The following is a 17,462-nucleotide window of genomic DNA, read 5'->3' as shown; positions in this document are numbered from 1 at the left end:
TCCTCAGGTCAAAACGAAGATCTGTGATGGAGATCTTCCCATGGTAAATCATCTACACATAGGATTTCACGAATTTTCTCATCAGTGTGAACAAGTTCAGAAAACGTGGTTAAATCCGAGGTTGATGTGAAAAGTGATTCCTCACGGACCACATTCATTAAGTCATTTTCGGTTGAAGATGGGTCGGCAAATGACTGCACGGCTTCATAGGCAATTTCATATGGACTCAAAGGCATGGCATTACCAAATGAGTCTATCTCAGATTCAGAAGGAACGATCCAAGGATCATCATGAACAATGGTGTCTGATGTAATCATATGAATGGTTGCAAATGAAGATGATGCGTTGATCGGAGGAAAAGGAAAAGTTCCCAGTAAACCGGCATCTTTAACTAGTCCTACTCCAACATCCTTATATGGGATAGTTGTTTTACCAACATGCTGAATACTCTCCGAAGAGGCTGGGTCGGATGAAAAGTAAGCCAGTTGGTCTATTGTTACGATCTTTCCATTGTGTGGAAACTTTATTACTCAAAAAACCGATGAAACGACCGCTGTCATAGCGTAAGACCAACTTCGACCCAAGAGAAGGTTGTAATCTAGAGGGGTATCAACCACCTCCACATCTAGACTAACGGTTTTTCCTTTAACCCCTATAGGCAAATCTTGTAGAATGCCAAAAGGATGAAACCCACGGCCATCAAAGGCCTTTAGAATCGTCGGGGATTGATTTAGTGAAGGAGAACCAAGCGACCTCCAACACTGTATCGACATAATACACATTGAGGCTCCTTCATCAATTACAGTCCGATGAATAGGCCTGTTTTTTACTATCACTGGTATCTGGAAAGCCATTTGATGAGGCAAATGCGGTGTACTATTTTCTAGATTGAAAATCATTAGGTTCGAGTCCTGAACATCAACAACTCCTATAGCTGACAAAAGTAATTTACGTTGTGCTGGACATGATTGCAGCACTTCCAAAGCCGACATTACTGAGGGTGAAACAGCTAAATCCTCAACAATGTTATAATTCTGAGCCGCTCTCGCATGTGGATTGAAAGCTGACTTTCAAAGTATACCTTTGGCGGGCGGTTTGATTACCAAGTCTGGATTAGGTTTCTCGATTTGTAGTGGATCAGAACCGGGAGCTGAGGTTGATGGATTAGAATGAGAAGATTCTGCTTCTTTACCATCAACGGGACTTTTACTACCATAATCTTGCGATCGAGTCGCAATCCTAACATGGGACATCATTAGTATGGGTTCTTAATTGGCATTTGAGGATGAACCTATCATCTTACTGTCTTGAGCCGGAAAAGGATCCTTCAAAACAGCAGGAGTTTGGGAACCCTTGACAATCTTCGCAACCTCTGCACGATGAGGGCAGTCTCTTGTAAAATGTTCATCATCACAAATGAGACAAGGATATCGAGGCTTGCGCTTTTCATCATTGGATTCCGCCTTTTCAGGTTTCTCCTTTGAACTTTTGTCCGTTTTATTCTTCTTCTTTCCTTTCTTCTTCCCACCGAATTTTGATTTGGCTGTAGATGACTCTACAACGTGAATATCGGCGGAGATCTCTGCAGAAGAATCTCCTGTTGGGGAATCAGGCAAGGTTATGATAGGGGAAGAATTCTTGGAAGACTTCTTCTTACTTTTAGTGTTAACCGTGCCAATCATACCATCGGCGGCATGAGATCCTGAAGGAGCTGCAGTGATTTGATTTTGCTTGGGAAGATCGGGGATTTTTTCATGTAACGTACCTCACTGAGTATAGACCAAGTCAAGGTACTGTGCTTGAGCAATTACTTGCTCCTCAGTAACAACTCCGGCTTTAGCAACATCTTCAGTGATCTTTGGCAACAAAGATTTTACAAACCACTCAGCCAAGATCTGATCCGGAATAAATACCTTCACTAAACGTCGTCAACGTCTCCACTCATGAATATGATCTGAAATGTAAGTGGATGTCAATTGTTTTAGCGAAGTTAACAATTTCGTGCCATTGTCATATCGGACTGGCAACTGAAAATGAGTTAAAAACGAGGTAGCTAACTGACTAAAATTATAAAAAGTGCCTCGCGGTAACTCAATGTACCACTTGGCTGCGAGACCAATTATAGTGCACTGGAAAAGTCTAAGACGGATTGAATCATCTGTAATGGAGTTAGACGCACACCAGAGGTGGTAAGTCATCACATGGTTCGACAGGTCCTCTCCTGATTTACCTTCGAACTTGGGAATGTCCCTGGGCAACTTATTCGGCATTGGCGGCCAAAACGGAAGATAATTAATGGGATCGTTCGTTAGGTGCGACAAGTCAGGTAAGTCCAAAGTTGCGATAAACGGTAACTGCCGATTAGGATCCCTAAAACTCTGGGTCATGAGACCAGCCCCAGGAGGAGGATATCCAGGATAACTAGGAATAGGAATCACGTTCGGGATATTGTATCCTCCCGGAAAACTAGGATTAACCGGACCGTACCGGGGTTGTTGAGGTTGTTGATAAGTGTACCCAGGGTACGGTTGATACTGATAGACTGGCTGCTGCACAGCAGGACCGAATTGGTACTGTCCCTGGTACGGTTGATAAGTAAATTGTGGTTGACTTGTGACAACCGTACTTGAACCAGGTTGTCCTACAGGCATCTGAACCGAAGTTTGAATCGTAGATCCAGACGATGGTAAAGATGTCTGAGGAGTAGATACAGGAACAGTAGAAACTGGAGCTGTCGATACTCCAAAAGTAGGTGGGGTAGATTGAACAGATGTTGCGGCAGTTGTAGCAGTCGTTTGAGGTGGAGTACGAGGTGTACTAGGCCCAGGCTGAGAAACTACTGAAGATACAGAAGTTTGAATGTTAGACTGGACTGGTTGCTAGGGTGAACCAGAAACTGAGGGTTGTCCAGTTTGAGATGACAACTGTACACTTGACTGCAATACCTGTTGAGCTTGCGATGGATCCCACACTATATTCATTCCAGGGTACTGACCCATAACTGGCTGAGAATACAGAGGACCATAACCGAGTTGAGGGTAGGATTGAAAATTGAAAGGTACATTTCCCGTTCCTTGAACATACGTTTGACCGGAGGGTGGTTGGAAACCTTGGTTCGAGTATTGACCTTGGGGTTGATACCCTTGAGGCACATACTGATACTGGGGTTGACATTGAGGTATAGATTGATACTGGGGTTGACCTTGGGGTACATATTGAGTCTGGGGTTGACCTTGAGGAACGTACTGTCCTTGAGGTTGCCCCCCAGATGCAAACTGTGTACCTTGAGGTTGCCCCCCAGACGTTAATTGAGGCTGCCCCCAGGCGGTAACTGGCCACCTTGAGGTTGAGGATTGGAAATAGAACCTGACATCATGAGAATGTCTTCTACGCTCAACGGCTTAGTACCATTGTTTCCAGTTAATAAGCCTTGCTCAATGGGTTGAGGAGACGCTCCCGAAAAAGTACCAGAAAGTGACTGATACCCAGAGGGAACAGAAGGACCGCCGTACAAAAAAGATTCGGGCGATTGAGTAAACATGGATGACTGTCCTGACATATTTACGGGAGTATAAAAACCTCTAGGTGTTGGATGATAAGGAGCACGAGGTGGTGAAAAACTTAACCCTGAGTTGTCTAAAAAATTAGTCAAATAAAGATACCAAGAACTTCTCCTAGGTGGACTGTAAAAAATTGATTCACGCTCCCTTAGTTCAATAACAGGTTGATTTTCAGGGATAGAGATGCCTACTTCTTCTTCCGGAGCAAGTTCTTCAATAGCAATAAGTCCAGAAGGAAGATCCTGGGTGATTACTCTTTCTACCCTAGGTGAACCAGGACCACTAGAAGTTGGAGAAACAAACCCCGATGTCGGAGTAGCAGCAAATTCACTTTCAGGCTCGGATATTTCAGGTTCCTCACCTATATCACTAGTAGATGAAAAGCTACCAGCAATTTCAAAAACAGACACTGACTGTGGATTATAATCTGCTACTAACGGTTGAAAATCAGGATGTACTATCAAAGAAGATTCTCCTTCTTTAGGTGACCCAACTCTACTGTCTCTAGGAGTTACGAGGACTTTCAAGCCTTCAAGCTGGCTCGGTACTTCCTCAGGAGGTTGGCCCCGAAGTCTACGGGACTTCCTCAGTAACTCAGCCACGTTTACAAACTCAGGAGACTGGCCCCGAAGTCTACGGGATTGTCTTGGTAATTCAGTGACAGTTGAAAACTTTTAACTACTTCACACGCAAACAAAGTAAAATCTCAATGAAAAGCACCTAAAGTCTCTAAAGAACCAAACAAATTTGAATCACACGCCTAAAGAATCTAGGATATCAAGCACACACAAAACAGTAACTTTCCGTACTGAAAACACTAGTTGGTGATGAAATCCAACGTCGCAGAGTTCAATACAGAAATGGTGGTTGGAACAGTTACCCCGGAAACCTGCTTAATGAATAGACTGGCACAAGTTCCTCCACTTAACCGTCTCGAGGGAAGTGAACCCCCCAGAAAATCCAAGTGAGTCTAGCCGACGTCTGCTCCAGGTATAGTGGGATCTTCCCACCACTGTCACCTCAGGAAGAGTCCTAAAGAATATGGCCACTAAGGTTACCAACTGAGACAAACATACCTGGGGGAACAGTCTACGATCCTATACGCACGCAAGGGCAGAGTAGCAAGCTCAATCCCCTTGAAGGCTCCTTGACATAATCCAAGGTTTACCAACAAGTGACCCCAGGCTCCTCGACAATGGTTAATCCTAGGTTTACCGTTTTTAATACGTGAATATCTGGCATCGTTCCCAATGAGGAAGGATTGATTCCCACACTGGTTCGGACATGATCTCGTGCTTCTCCTTTAAGAAGAGCTTTCCCAGAGCATAAATGCAACAATTGGATTTCTTCCCTACCACAAGATACAACTACTTGTTTGTTTTTATTGTCTTAGAGAGTTAATTACTCTCATACTCCAAGACACTAGCCTAAGCTAAGTTGGTGTATCAGAGCCCTAGAAATAAAAATGTTACTAGGTGAATTTTACTTTAAGCGTTAATTTTAGTGGTTTTTGTTTAAGTCCAAAGGTGCAGAGATGAAACTCGTGGTATGAAGACTCGACTCAAAATCACTAAAAATGCACCTAAGATGATCTAAACAATCTTTTCTCTTCGATGAACTTCTAACTAAGAAAGAGTTTGAGAATGCAAATACTTTGTAAACACAAATCTTTCTCAATTCAACAAATTAAAAGAAGAGTTTTTGTCCTTTTCCAATGCACTCAAAACGAGACAACTAGTTATTTCACAAAAATTTCCCTTTTCGTTTCAAAGCACTCAATCACTACAAAACAAACTTTTTCAAAAGAGATTTTTATATTTTTTAATAAAACACTCAAAACCATGAAAATGACTAACTTTGAGATCTACAAATTATAAAAACCTATTTGAAGTCAAAGCCTACTAAAATTCTTTTTTAAGGATGTTTTACTTAGCTAGATGTAAGCTAAGGACCAATTTATGCAGAATCACAAATAAGTCAAGAACAACCAATTTTGTTTTCTTTTTGAAAATGAAAATCCAAACTCTCAAACACAAGCTTTTCGAAGTTTTGTAAAGAGAAAACTCAAAGCGGATTCCTCAACAAGGGGAGATTTCATAAATGGTCAGACTCATAAGAAGGCTGGTAGACACTAAGGTGATCTGAAGTCCCTACAGCTTCTAAGCTTAGAGCCACTACACAACCAAAATGAAAAACAAACCCAACAAGCAAAACTCCTAGGAAATTTCACTTAAAACCCTAACACTAACGAAATCAATCTAAGGAAAGCTTCTAACAAGTTATATGCAGGTCTGGGTAGTGGATAACAATTTCTAAACAAACACTAAGCTGACTAACAGAGGAAATCTTAGGGTTTTTCAAAATTTTGACAGGGTCCGCAGGCCCATAGTTGACACAGGTGCGGTCCCGCTCTGTGCTAAAAGCCAAGCTGCGGGTAGGTACGCACTGTGTCAAACGGCTAGGGTGCGGTCCTCTCCCAAAGCTATGAAAAACAAAAAATAACCCTGGATCTACAAACTCTACCCAATTTAACACACAACAAGCCAAAAACAGAAACAAAAACACAGTTTCTCAGGTCAAAGTAAAAACAAGGAAAACAATCAAGTCCCCAGTATGGTCGCCATTTTGTCACATGGAATAAGTCGATCTTGGGGACAAGATAGACCTTCCTAGAATCTAAAGAAGACCTAATGACAAGCAAACCAACCAGACACTATCTTTCTCTAAATATGCTTTAATAAACAATAGCAAACAAGTGTTTTTAGGGCCTACCTTAGGTCCAACGCAAGCTTGTGGATGCCCTCGCTCCTTCGATCCCAATGAGCTCCTTTGTCACGAATTTGCAAACACAAACAAGGCAAACAAATTAAATAGCACCTGAAAAGCCAATTGCATAAAACATATTTAACATGAAAGTCAAGGAGTCCATGAAACAAATAACATGAGATACTTGTTGAGAAAAATGAGTTTGATTGTATTAATTCAAAAGAAGAAGAACTTTACAACCTTTGCCTTGACATTGTACAAGCTCCTCCCAGGGTCCAGCAAGAAGTCTCCTCTACTTTGACAAGTTTCCCTCACTCCCCAATGAAACCAAAAAGGTATGTGATCTCTCCTCTTAAGCTCAACTAGGAAGTCTTGATTTCACCATCATTTACCCTAAAAAATGTTCAGCTTCTAACCTCCTTAGCAACCAGCCCAATGCCTGTATTTATAGTGCAATGGAGGGAGGTTACTAGTTCCTCCTTCAAAGGGATAAAGCCCTCCTTCAAAGGGATAGCTCCTCTCATCAAGGGATTAACTCCTTCTCTTTTGGGATGCATGAACCACCTCAGAGCGAACAATCCACGTCAAAATTCCTTCTAGAAACCTCCAGAATTAACCCAAAGTGAGTTTTTTAAGATAAAACTTGCGCCTTTTGACTTTCACAGGGGTCCGCACCTACACCGTTAGGGACAGAGCGGGCAGGTCCGCAGTTTTTGTACACAAAAGGTGCGGGACCGCAGGTGACAGTGAGAGAAAGTGCGGAACCAGAGTTACATTGATTTTTAATATCTTTCTCTCATTTCCAAAGCTTGACTTGAAGAGCTGAGGTCTGAGACTTGCTTAGGAGGACAGTACAAGTGATGATAGACCCATACTGACTGCAAATAATCATGGTGACGATAATTTTGTGTAACAAGGCACAAAAATAACAATAGAGGGATTCTATGGGTTACAATAATAACAATATGGGGACAATAGGGGCACAATAATAACAATAAGGGATACAACGACAATAGTAATGGGGGAATCACTAATATTATTGGGACCTAACAACGAACTACCAATGAGGTATGATTTGAAGTTATTTCAGTGTATTTTGAATCTAATGGAAATTATGTGCTTGGTACAGGAATGCATGAATATGCTCAGTTGGGTGGTTGAAATCGACTGCAAGAATTAGCAACATCAACAAAAGGAATTGGAAAATGCAGCAGTATGCTGGTAAAGAACTTCAAGAGTAGAGTCATTGTGGGACGCTGGTACCCAATAGTGTCCATTGATTGCCACGAGCATGCTATGACCAACATGATGGTTTGAGGCATGTTTATGCCTTGGTTTTGTATCTTCTAATGTGAGGAAGCCTTGCCAAGGGATGGATTGCTCGAGATGGGGGTGCCAACAGAACTTGGAAGGTGAGTGACTGCATGGAAGGGGTTGACCAGATTGCCCGAGGGACTGTGTAGCAGAGAAGAGAAGATTGGGGATGGATTTGTTTTGTTCATTACCATTGTCAGATGGAATCAGATGTACATTGGGAGTGTGCTTTGGAACAATGAGCCGATAATTGTTCACTGAGAGGACAAGTGGCGCTGGATTATAGCGCTGGACATTGGATGCAGATTTGACTTTGTAGTGGATTATGGACTTCCTAGGAAGGAGGTCAATCATGGTATTACTTTGAGGATGGAGATGTGAGCCTCTGGATTCCCTTGTTGCGGATGCATGCATCGTATCCTTTTATTTGTTGGTTGAGAAAATGTGCATATGTGTGTATTATTGTAAATATTGTATCGATTTGGATTTATAAAGCACCATGGATAGTATGGTTATTTGTTGGTTGAAGCAAATGTGTATGTGCATATATGGTTATTATAAATACCGTAACAAGTTATGTTATAAAGCTCTAGTAAATTGTATGATTGTCATGTTTCAACAATGGTCATTGTAAACACTGCAACGAGCTGTGTTGTAAAGCTCCATGGGCGGTATGTTTTGTTTTCAGCAGTCTTGTTGGTTATAGGTGTCATTGAACATCGAGGACGGTGTTCCCCCAAGGGGGAGGGCTCTGTTACAACCCTCGTGAAAATTCCACGTAAAAATATATAAGGCCATGGTGATGGGACATGTATTACAAGATGAATGGTGGGGGAAACATCCTAGTGGGTGTTGATTCAATTTATTATGGCTAAAGGAAATTGGCAAAGGCAATGACTAAGGTTTTGGAAAGGAATGAGGCATTAATTGGCATTTTATTTATGAAAATAATGGAAATTAGGAGAAAAGGAAGATGAAAGGTCATAGGTTGCATGTGAGGGGGAAAATGAAGGAAAAAATTGGAAAATGAAGAAAATAGAGGCCTTACTAATAAAAGGCTTTTAAGGATAAGTTGGAAAGCTCTTGGCTCAGGCTTAGTTAGTGCGAACTTTTGTCAGTTCAGTTTGGAGCTCTCTCATTATTCTCTCTCTCTCATACTCTTGGAGACTTAGAGTTTTCTTGGAGCACTCTTGGTGGGTGTGGCATACTTGGATTCTTGGTGCAAGAAGGCAAAGGAAGAGTAAGAAAGCGCAAAAAGGCATTGGGATCAAAAACTACATCAAATTTTCTTGCAGGTACTGAGTTGCATGTATGTTTCGTTCACTAGTCTATGCATGCATGACATATGCATGTGGATTCTTGGTCATGATCTGCCATTGGCATGGAGGATTGCTTGGATTGATAGTGGATTGCATAGCCTTGCCATTTCCTGGATAGCCATGGTGATTGTGGGTTTACTTTCATTATTTGTTTTCGTTGGTTCTTATGTACCCTTAGCTTGGGTTGAGTTACTAGTTGCTGGAGCCTTGGTTGGAAAAATGATCTAGAGCCCTGTAACAACTTGGGTTGAGTTACTAGTCCTATAGCCTTGGTTGGACAAACGCTCTGGATCCTTCGGTGGGTTGAGTTACTAGTCATGGAGCCTTGGTTGGATAAACATTCTGGAGCCCGATGACAGCTATGGGTTGAGTTAATAGTCCTAGAACCTTGGTTGGAACAAATGCTCTCGAGCCCTGGATGGCTGGGATAGAGACCGGTCTGATGATGGTTTTGTGATGTCTGACCGTGAGGTGGAATCACTATTTGATGGGTTGATGTGGATGGCCTCTGGAAGCCCTAGATGATTTTTGATTGGTGTGTTATATGAGGTCCCACATTCATGCTTGAAATATGGCACGAGGGTGAATGGCTGAAGAGAGATTTGGCTCAACCATTCTATGGTTGGGTGGAATGTGGAAATCCCATCTCGGGTTTAGATTTTGTATCATTAATGAAAGGTTATTTCTCCTTGTATTTATATGAGCATTATATTGGATTATATGAGGTTTATATGGCAGTGAGTTCATTGGTATTTATGTTCCTATTATGTTGGTTATGTATATGTTTTATGATAGCAGCTATGTATGGCTCTCATAATGTTTCTACTTGTATATGAATGAGCAATGCATCTGTGACCTAATGGATGGAATGGCAGTTAATGTGTTGAGTCATCAATGCTTCATGGCAAATCTCAAATAAGTATGAGACCCCTATGCTCAGATATGTTAATTACACCTGTTGTTTACATATTCATGATACATTTGACGAAATGCCTGTCATGGCTAGTAGGGGTCTAGTTAAGGTCTTAAACAAGTATTTTCTTTAGTACTGTCATTTCCATGTTATTTTATTGTTTTGAAGAGATGGTTCAATTATGGGCAGTGACCTGGGCTCTAGGCTTGAAAAAGTGGCTCAAATCCCAGGGACGCTAGCATAACATTGACTAAATGAGTCTCTGGACACTGGCAGGAAGGCCTGCGAGAGTGAATTTGGGTTTCTGGACGCTGTCATGCCTATAGCATGAGAGTGACTGAGGCTTAAGTTGTCCAAAAGCTTAGTGGGACCCAAGGGCAAGTTGTCTAAAGTGTTGGATTGGTTCCTAATGGTCCTGAAGCTGGTGTTGAATGTGTGTATCATGTGTTTCTGTTGGTTCCATTTCCTTAACGTGACTTAGGAGCTCGAATCATATCATAGTGGCCTCTCGTCACATGTTTACCTCAGTTGGCCAGTTGCTTGGGTAGATGTGAGAGGAGGGTGTTACACTATGTAACATAGTTAAGACCTCTATCCACATCAAGGATGATACACTAAAAATATATTATAATTCTCCAACATAGCCAAATACCACAAATGTGATGCTCAAAGCAAATATGACTTCACAAGGCAAAGTGATTGTTGAATATGAAAGTTAAAACTACTGCATCAGTACATTGAATTTGCTTATTTGAAACACATGGAGTGACACAAACAATAGAGTAATTGTTAAGCATACCATAGGACACTGCAACCAAGATGAATTTATAATTGTAGTAGACAGCTCAAGTTAGTTTCTTTAGTGTTAGTAAATCAATAATGATATTGTAAACTAGTAATGATTGCTCTATAATTAAATTATCATGGGTCAAGAACATGCAATTAATACAAGTAGCAAACTTCCAATTAGCTTTTCGATAGAAGTAACAAACACAAAAATGGGTTAACCAACTTGAATGTTTACTCACTATAAGCTAATGCATATTTTATTTTCTCACCTTATTGTGGGTGGTACATATTCCCTAGGTGAATTAAATGACATAGATACTTAAGTATACAAATTCTAAGTGGTAGTTTCATAGCAAATGTCACCAAAATATGTTTAAAAATCTTGAAATGTGTCTTCATAAATAAAAAGAACTACAATTTTTGTTTGTAATCTTTCTTTGCAAGTTTGCACCCTGATGACAAGAATAACTTAAATCTTAGAATAGATTGTGAACCAAAGTAGCTAAAAGATTCTTAAAAATAAATGTTCTTCACCAAGTTTTGTAATTTATATCAACTAGTCCCTTGTGCCAAACTTAAATTAAAAAAATGTGTCTATATAAAAGCATAAGGATAAAAAATTCTGAATAGAAGAACACTAATCATACCACGTGATTTGTATGAGAAGCACAAAGGTATGCATGGTTTGGTTGTTTTCCAATAAAAAGTAGTGCATGTTTTCATCTATTAATTGAAAATTCAAAAGGCATCTGTATGTCATTATCTTATTATAATACTTTATATCTTAAGATAATAAAGATTATTATCGGGTTAAATATTTATCCCATTCCCAAAATTAATAAATTTCAACATTCAACAAAGTTTTTTACAACCAACACTTTATTCGCGATGCCTTTATGTCTACCACAATAAGTACACCAATGTCTAAAATTATACAATTAATGCTGCATACAAAATGAATAACTATGGGGCAACAATTATATGATGCCTAAATAATTGATATCCACCAACATATAAGTTGTTCTAAAATGTGCTTAATTATGCCTATGAAGAGAGGATTATGTGTAATAGAAATTAAAGATGCACCTAAAGAGAAGTTGTAAAGAAAGATTGTTGTAATGTCCAAAGAAATAACAATATTAATATATTTCACTGATGTAAATTTTAGACAACTTAGGGGCAAAAGAGAACAATAGTCACATGCTTCCAGGACTATCTTTGCATTAATTTTTCATCAATACATTTTCCACTAAAAGCGAGGGGAAATGTGATATTGACTATTGAGGATAATTTGATTCACTATGTGCCCGTGACTCTCTTTTGTCCTCATAACATTCACTGCAAATGGATGTTGGTTACAATAAGATTTTACAGTTGGTAATGTTAGTAATAACCTTCAACACTATGTGAACATGAATGAGATACTCGCCTCTTCTTATGCTACATCCAATATTTTCGCTTCAATATTGGATGTAACAAGATGACATGTCATTGAACTTTGATAGATGCTCGTAACCAATGATTATCATTAAAGACAAGCATTGCACATACTAGATCTAAATATGTGATCTATAAGGTACCTGCATAAGACCATGCTAATATGCTAGTAGTTATTGTTAAGAGAAGAAGGTTGCCCCTAAGGGCTAAGAGCTAAGCCCTCTTTTATAGTTCTAAGTTTGTTAGCTGAGTGTTGACGTAGAGTCAATGGACACAAAAAGGAGCATATACCTCAATATTAGAGTGTTGGAGGGTTGTGAAAAGTCACCCATGTTAGACTATGGAAACTAGAAAGAGGACTTGATTGTTGAAGGTAGTTAACAAGTGCATTGAGTTCGACAATACTAACAATCCATGCAATATAGAGTTGAGTCCCTTTCTAGCAAATATGGCGAAGTGCGACAAGAAATCAAAGGTCATGATTTGTGCATGATCTGGTTTGAAGAGATGAACAACATGAGAGACCATGTGGAAGATCACACTACAAGAGAAGGCACTTGTTAAAGTTTCTTGAGAAAAATTGACCATCCAAAAGCTAATGACATGGAATCATATTAAAATATGGCTATAGTAATCATGCTCCTATCTTACTGTTTATTTTTATGTTTTGTAAATGGTTGTATGGGCCTAAAGGAGTTATCAAAGTTTGAAGCTAGATGTTAGATGTTAGTTGGGTCGTGCAGATATCTCGAGGCTTACACATGTGAAGAAAATGACCTTCGAAGTATGCATGTTGTGATTTCGATCTTGTGTCTACTAATAACAAGGATGGCCACCTAAAGGTTCAAAAGTAGTTTAGTTGTTAGTTGTGCATTATAGTGATTTATATACTACACTGACAAGTTTGAATAAATTAAACATGAGAAATCTAGTTTGTGTTATTACATTGATTTTTAGCTCCAATATATTTCCCCATTTGCTTGATGGGATTTGTTTGTATGTGTGCCTATTGCAAGCACAATATGATCTTTGGGCCTATTACAATTGCGTACATGTTGTTTCCTTCATAGAAGCACTCAAGGATTTGGTAAGAGGATTAACAACTGCACATAACTGCCTAATCCCATTGTATCCCTACTAGTAAGTGAGGATTGATCTATAAACTACTTTTGATATTCCATTAGAATAGTTCATCTTAGTAGATTTGATAAAATTACTGAAATCTCTACTATTAATTTTTCCCTAGAAATTTTCAATGTAATAACAATGAGGGAAAGAACTAAAGAAACCCTAGCTACCTCACTTATGGTTCTCAGGGCTTGACCCTTTGCCTCCTCCACCTGATCCTAATATCGATGCTTTCAATGCACTAATTGTTAGTGGTATGATGTTCTAACGCTCCAAGCTAGCTTGCTTTATGAAGAAATGAGATGACATCCCAAAAATTGTGATTCATGCCAATCAATCTTTCACAATGGCTCTTGGGCTAGTGGAGAGAGGCCTGATCAAACACATTATGGGCTTATAGCCCTCGCCATGCTCTTTGAATCTCTGGGGTCGATAAAAGCTAGAGACCCATGATTGAAGGACAACTTTTTGTTTCCTTCGTGGGAGGCAGTTTTTCTCTTTCCTCTTTGAAAAGAGATTAGATTGAGATCTAATTTTTCAAAGTGGGTCATATATTATGGGGGCTCAAGGTTTGTATTTAAATCATTGGATTCCATATTTCAACCCAGAATATGATGTTCCTATTTGGATTAAATTGCCATGTTTTCCCCTTCATTGTTGGAACAAGGACACCTTTAGGAACATTAGAAATGTTATGGGCCACTATATCAATTGGGAAGAACCACGAGAAGGTATGCAATCTTGTGCCAGGATTTGTGTAGAAGTGGATCTTGATAAGGGATTCTCGATGACAATAAATATCTAGCTAGATAATTGGACTCATTATTAGGAAGTGTATTATTATCAACTACCATTTAAATGTAAGAACTATCATGAATATTAGACGAAGATGGCCAAAAGTGAAAGAAACCCAACAAAAATAATGAGGAAGAAGAATAATGACAACAATCAGAAAGAAGAAGGGACCACCCCCCCAACAAAATACGATGACAAGGACATAGGAAGGAAATGGATTGAGACCTAAAGGCGCTCCCTCTCCAAATAAATTGACTTCCAAAGGTGAAGAGTTCTCCTCCAAAAAGAATAAAGGCTTGGTAGGGAACAAATTTGATTCCCTCAATTAGGCATATGAAGAAAGGGAAATCCCTGATCCACTACACCAAGAGATCTATTTGGTTAACTACCAATGTGTGAGTTTTGAGGGTCAAAATGACATGCCTTATCTCGAAGATGTTTCGACTCAAGAAACTTAGTCACAGAGGAAGAGGTTGCATAAGAAGAAGAAGAGGTATTTCATTCCCCTAGAAACACCAGGAATCATCAGGGATCTTCAGTTTATGGATCTGCAGATGAAAAATTAGAGGGTGAAAATGTAACCCATGAAAAAACAAATAAGAAAGTAGGTTTCCACACTAATAGAGATGTTAGAAGTGCACATGCAGAGAAGGATAAAGAGTTGGGCTCTTAAAGATAATTGGAAGTGGCCTTTTAGACAACCTCTAAAGAAACCCAAGACAAGAACACAAGGAAAGAAAAAGAAGCCACACATGTTAAAAAGGAGAAAAAGAAGGAAGTTGATATTACACCTACAAAAAAGGTTGAAGGTAATAATGCCTCCTCCTTTCCATCCTTTTCAAATGTGTTAAAGAGAAACTCATGCCCCTCCCTTCCATTGACAAGAGGTAGGAAAGACTACAAAGAAAGAAACTCCAACTCCCATAAATCTCTGAGATTTTTCGATTTACAAGTAGTGTAATTTCTTGATTATGCTTTGTTTTTGTATCAGTTTGTGTAGAGGGCCCAAAAATGTAATCCCACCTTCTGTTAGTTATTATCTCTTGTAAATTTTGTCAAACTTTGCAAATCTTTTGGCATATTTACACATATAGGCATAATGGTTTAAATATCAAAGAAATTAGGCTTTTTGATCCACTAGAAATTTTAAATGGTTGTCTGTGTATGAGATAACCGAAATAACCCCTCTTTTGTTGTAATTGTTGCGTATACACTACATATTTTTATAGATATAATATTCTCATTCTAGTTTAAAAAAAAAAAAATCCTTAGATTCCAAATACTTATTTAGCCTTTTTTGCTTAATCAATTAAATTAACCAAAATGTGAGAAATATAAAATAAAAAAGAAATACATACACCATCCTTAATAAGACAAAAATATTTGCCCTAAGAAATCATTATGGGAGGAAACCGAACTAGAATGTGAGTATTCTCTCCTCTCTTTTTTTTAGTCTAGAAAATGTACAAGTACAAAGAAAGAGCTACTTTATATGGTGTTACCTAAGACCCGTGGCCTGTATGGCTATTACATAATCTTAACCCCCTTTGTTTCCCTCTTTGACTTCTCACTCCCAGTTGCTCTACTTAACTACAGAACACAATACAATCACATAGAATGCAACCCATACTCCTCCCCGTGGCTCAATATTTTTACATAGCTTGATAACGAACTAGGGGTGAGGTTTGATTTCCTCAACCCTCAATTAGAGTTGCAAGTTTGAAATTTCTAGAGTCTTCTTCAAAATCCACACAAGCCTAGCCGGATATGCATGAGTAATGGGGGATGACATGACATCCACTTGTACCATGATGGGCAATGCAACAAGTTAACTTGTAAGAGGCATAACTTTTGCACATACTCTGATTGACACAATTCTTTCATCACTGAAAAGGTCTTTGAGTATAGAGCAACATCTTAGGGTCATATGCTAAAGCAAGAGATTGGACCCTAAAAAATGTTGTCTAATGCCTCAAAATGGCTTTGTAAGGTTTTAGAGCCTAATTCTCCAAAGTGGGCCTATTGATTAAAATGACCATGGAAGCCGATTCCTTCATTTTTACCACTATGAAAGCATAAAGATAAATTACAAATAATATACTGATCTATTTTAAATCAAGGATGCATGCTTATGCTCATGGCTATGCCACTAATGCTCCTGCTACATTGACTTTTTTCTTTAAAGGGAATCATCCTTTCTCTTAGCATGAGGGTTAATACAATGATATTAATAGGCACAAAGGCATCACAATAATATTTCTCATCTTCATGTCACTCGTATGGAATTGAACCTAGGAAGTGGAGATAACAACCATTTTGCCAACCGCTCGAAATAACCCCAATTGATAGTGTTGGATTGACTTATGAACCAACATAATTCTAATATCAATCACGAAGTTAGAATCTCACTTACAAAAATCAAAACTTAGATGTTGCTCTCGAAAAGGATTTTTCTCACAATGAGCATTATATAAATCAACAAAATTGGTATAACTAGGTAGGTGGGGTTCATAATCAACATGAAGGTGAGCTTAGGTCCTTAATGTACACTAGCCAATTGAACCACAAAGGAGTAAGACTATTTTTGAGAAGATTCTTCGGCGAAAATCACATAGAGATACTTTTGTCGACGCGTTTCGAACCAACCAGTGTGGTTCATCGTCAAGACAAGTTGAGAGAGCAGATCTGCATTGCACATTAAATAGATAGGGCAGAATATCCAATGACCCAATTTTTCTAGACAGGTAACGGCTAGAATGACAACAACTAAACTATGTCTTATTTTATGACTCGCCAAAAAACACAACACTTCTTGAATTAAACAATAACATTTACTAATAAATTAATAACTAATTCACCTAATTGTTCAACAAAGCAAAGATTAATTATTCCACAAGTGCCTTTCTAGTTCTAAATATCTCCTTTTTAACATCTCACCCATTTTTGACACTTTACACTAGTTAAAAAAAATCCTAATTCTAAATATCTCCTTTTAACATCTCAACCATTTCTGACACTTTGACACTATATAGCAATACTTGAAAAAAAGTAAATCACAAAGCGCATATATATATATATATATATAAATAAATAAATGTAGAACCAAATCCCATCTTAAAAGTCGTAATGTGCATGATATATAAATGTAGAACCAAATCCCATCTTAAAAATCGTAATTTTGAAGGCAGTCAGGTGTAATTTACTTGTCAAATTCCATTTTGATTGGTAGTTATACACATTGTGGTTTTTAAAATGGAATTTGATTTGACATTTAAATTTTTTGTCAACCCATGAACATTCTTCTTACATTCTTTGTTAAAATATCAAAACTAACAAACACTAAATTGTAGAAACCGTATTTGAAGTGTATTCCAGAGTTGAAATTCCAGAAATTGCATTTCACTACTGCATATATACTACTAAACGGAAAGGCAATCCTCC

Source organism: Pinus tabuliformis, chromosome 1_2 (assembly GCF_031772625.1).
Source record: "Pinus tabuliformis cultivar Carrire ecotype Pingquan chromosome 1_2, CPIR1, whole genome shotgun sequence".
Classification (NCBI taxonomy): Eukaryota; Viridiplantae; Streptophyta; class Pinopsida; order Pinales; family Pinaceae; genus Pinus; species Pinus tabuliformis.
This window is presented reverse-complemented; position numbering follows the sequence as displayed.